Here is a 4908-nt window from a genome sequence, read left to right as displayed (position 1 = left end):
TAAACCAAACACGTTTGTGAATTTCCACAATAGCAAACTAACGCGGTTCAATTAAATGGACACCCTATATTTGAATGGACGACAAAGCAAATATTTAGATTATCGATTGAATTATATTGTTATTCAAAACAATAGTAAGCAATTAATGAATTTAAAATAAACTAGACAACATATTAAAAACCATGTATAATTTAACTCACTACACAAAGGGTTAATTAAAAAAAAATCATAAATATATTATTTAAGTTAATAACTTTTAGACTATTTACTTGACTGGAAACCTGGAGCTACAAAAAAATAGTTAGTGCCTCTAAAGCAATATTCACTGATTTTGGATATTAGTGCGTGAATATGATCTCACTTAATATTTTTTGGAATGATTATGGCAATGTTCTTTAACTGTTAGCATAATAAATCTACAAAAATTTCAAGGCTTGTATAATGAATAAATTAATAACAATACGAAAGAATAACACTCAATATACAAAATACGATATAATATCGTATTGACGATGCTAACTTTCAAGCTGCCCTTTAAAGTTCACTTCCTTTTATTTTACAAGAAAAGTTTTTCCCTTTCGGCCTGATAAAAAGAAAAACACTTTTCCGACCGAAAAACTCACATCGATCGACCGACGCTTTTCGAAAGACGTCGTTTTATTTAACTTGAGTACTAAAACCCGCAAACGGCAAAAGGCAAATAAAGCGTTCCAGGCAATTATTGTTGCTAGAGACCGTTTCCAGAGGCTTTTGGTTATATCATTTTTATTCGCAATGTATATATTTATGTGTTTACGTTACACTCGAACTGAATACCAGCGGTCAAAAAATAGTACAGATCAAAGTGGCTCTGAATTATTTATACGAATAGTGTTTGTGAATAACTGGCACAGTAACTATTTTAGCTCCAAGAAAAAATCTGCATATACTCGCTCGGAAGTATAAATTCGAGTTTCGTTCAGATGCTAATATTAAAGCTATGCAATATGTATTAAAATTTTGCGTTGCAATCTAGCGTACGAATTAACCGTAACTTTATACAGAGTAACATTAAAAGCATGTGCTGAGGGAATAAATATAGCAAATGCTTGTTAAAAAACAATGAAACGTGATGCTGGTAATTGTACTAACATATTTTAACCTATACATGCTTCTTCACAGAACTATAAAATAAGGAAAATTTACGGAGCAAATCTATGATTACACGTGAACGCACTGTTTTGTTCCACTTACTTTTACGACCTATCGTTCTCCACTATGAACTTAGAAATTCAAAACAAATATAAAATTAAACTATCGACAACTGAATTAGAATGGAAATGAAGGGTATTTACCGAAAGTAAAAATAAAGCGCAAAAAGCAGGAGGAGAAGTACGTAAAAAAAATATTTAATATACAATAATATCTACTACAGAATATATTTGGATTCTTTACTCTCTAAGATTGTTTAACGAAATTTAGCGACGGGTGGCAATTATATTATACAGCGGTGCGTGAGGCCCGCACCGGCGTGCGAACCCGCTAGTGCTGCCACGAGAAGAATGGTTTCGTTACGTAACAAAATCTAAATTAAAATATGTACATATATATATATAAATAGGCACCCTACAGAAATAACGATTTTTTTTAAATAGTCGTTTTTATCGAATCAGACTGGCTGACAAACTTAGCCAAGATATTTACAAAGTCTATTAAAAAAATATATATTTTAGTCTTAATTATTAAAGATTTTATTTGACGAAGATACGAACTTCTTATTTTTAAAAATAGCCCCCATTTTTAAACCAGAATGCGAATTAAGCTGGTTTATTTTAAAAATAAGTTTCTTGTCAATATAAATAAAACAGTTATTGTTTCTTTAAAACTGGTTTATCCAACATAAAAATGTCAAGGAATCGAACGAAATTTGTAATAAAACGATTGACGTGTACTTTTTACACTATTCTTTAAATTATAAAGTAAACAAACATAATCTTCCGCAATACGCGTGCACTCAAAAAATCAGTGGGAGAGGTTCCTGATGTAGGTCAAGTGCAAGAAGTGGGAGTAAGCCATTAACCTATGCGTTTGTGCATCGCTTTTCTGCAACTTAAAAAACTAAAATTTCTGTTATTAAATTAACTCACTAAACGTGATCTTTAACTTGATAGTACTTTTCCATACTTCCCACTTTTATAGGTATTAACATCAATTTTTATGGTTTGTAAGATAAGTGCTTTAAAAATTGCATATAAAATATTATTCAGGCGCTTATAAGTATAAGCCTTAACAATTCATATATTTATTATTTTGTTCACATGTGCAAATATTAAACACTCAGGATAGATTCTTGGTGTATTGTTTAAATAAATTGATTAACAATTAATTATGTTTTTTAGAACACTATCTGTATTTAGTTATAAACTTAATTTTATCAATCTAAGAATTAAATTAACACATAATATTATGTATAAATGGACTGTTTTAATTATGTACTCAAACTTATTCAGTAGCTAATATTTATCTACATTAAAAAATAGATTTAGCTTAAAATATAAACTCAAGCAAACAATATAGATCACATATTATTTATAAAGTTTATTTAAAAACTGCAAAAACGTAAATTCAAAGGGAAAAGAAAAATTGCATATTTAATAATTTCCAGGCGCAACTTAATAATATTTTTATTTATAAATATGTTTGCAATTCTATTTGTATACACTTAAATAAATAAAATTGAAGTATAAATATATGATTTATTAATAACACAAATTAATGCTAAAATATGGCAAAATCTAACAATGGGTTACAGTAATTGCATATCCTAAATTATTCAGGCGCTAGAAAATGTAAAATAAAAATACTGCTTTTAACTGCAAAATTAAAATTCTACTATATAATATTTATGACGATTTTAGACGATGCTTCACACATTGCATGCGGATGACATGAATCTTCTATTCGCGACGCTTAGAGGTTATATGCGGGAGACGAGGACGAAACTTTTTTTGTACTGTGATATTGAGATTTCACTCATTTACGCTCATCTGTTATTATAAATATTTACTAATCAGAGCAAAAATCTGCTTAATAGCTTCAACACAGCTAATTGTTTTTTTACCAAAAGCAAAGTTGAATAACACATTTTAATTCTAATTTATAACTTACAAAGCTACTTATTTTACTGCAAAAAAGTAAATAAATTTAAAAAGTTGTATCCATAGTAAGATGAGTCTACGCGAAGATAGTCGTTGTTGACTGATAAAAATTTGGAAGCAAAAAAATATTTAATAAAACAAATTAGTTTTCTAATGCTATAAAAATTGCATATCTAAAAATATTAAGGTGTAAACATGATTTTTTTTAAGCAAATATTATGTTTGCAGTATTTTATTAATACCTTTTTATATAAATTAACATATTTTAAAGCATTAACAAAATTAAATTTTGATTGAATATATCTTAAATTATTATTTATTTACACCTATAGATGCCTCTGATAGAATCAAATTTCACAGGTAGACGGTTTAATTATTATTTCATTTTTTCTAAAAATATAAACGCTTAATTATTTAATTCCAAAATCCCAAATTCCAACTGTAAAATTAAAATTGTAATTTTGCGCAGGGAGATTCAATAGCGCGTATATAATTCAAATGATAAGATCGCTTTCACGTTTTCCTTAATTACGTTTCCTTTTAAACATGAATATATTTAATACGCCATCCGTTTATGGGTATCCGCTTTATAAACTGAGCTACAAGGCAACACTTGAACGTAATAAACTGGCGAAAATTTAATCTGCGAAAGCCCAAATTCATGGCTTATCTCAAAAGAGCGCTAAGTGATTTTTTAACACATTTCTAATGCAGCTTTTCGCCGTAGGATTAATAATAATATACCTCTTCTATCTGACCACTTGAAAGCCATTGTATAAATGTTGTTAAAGCCTTTGAAAAAATAAAAACACAGGTATGCAAACAGTCATTGAGACGACTTGCAACGAGCGATGAAGCCAGCGATTTTTAAACTGTGGGAAAATCATAACTATTATTCTATTGAATAAAACATAATAAACCGCATGGCGAGATTTTATTGTTGGAAAAATAATATCACGATAAATTAAACTGTTTCTGTTTTTAGAGTAAGAAGAGTAAGAAACCCGAAATAATAATATTTAATTACATAATAGTTTCTTAAACGCATATTAAAATCAATCAATATTTTTATGGACAAAAGAATTATTTTCTTAAATATTGGTCAATGGTTCACAAAAGCGGCAAGCCCTTTAAACTAAATTTCAGTAATACGTTTTCTTTAATATACACTTTTTCTACACTTAAAATACCAAAGACTCGGCTACAAAACAATGCATTATTTATTTTTTATTAAATATTTCAAAATCAGGGGTGTAAAATCTATTGAAAAATTTAATATTTTAACAAATTTTAAGACAATTGTTTTTAAAATATTATCATAATATTTTTTTAACGCATCTTAAAATCGTTCAACAAATTTAAGTTTTTTTAAATTGATATTCTTATAGCCAACGGAATTCTATTTTTAAATATTGGTCAAATGGTTCGCAATAGCAGCAAGTCCTTTAAACCTTACTTCAGTGATACGTTAATTACGAAAAAATAACGTTTTTAAGAAACTCTGCTTATAAGCAATACAATATTTAAGTTATATTTTAATATATTAAGATATATAAAAAAAAATTATATAAATTTATCTTAAACGCATATTGTATCTATCTGTAAATATTTATTTTAACATAGATGAAAATTTGATTTGTTTTTTTATGAAAAAAAAATAAAATAACAATATAAAACTGGAAAATAAAAATAGTATTTCCCAACAATAAAATGTCAAGAAACACTGATTTTATTTTCCATAATTTACCATGCAAACGCGAAACAATAATTT

This window comes from Plectrocnemia conspersa, unplaced genomic scaffold (genome assembly GCF_051122295.1).
Source record: "Plectrocnemia conspersa isolate PC_06_02 unplaced genomic scaffold, ASM5112229v1 ptg000003l, whole genome shotgun sequence".
Lineage (NCBI taxonomy): Eukaryota > Metazoa > Arthropoda > Insecta > Trichoptera > Polycentropodidae > Plectrocnemia > Plectrocnemia conspersa.
Note: the sequence above shows the minus strand (reverse complement) of the source record.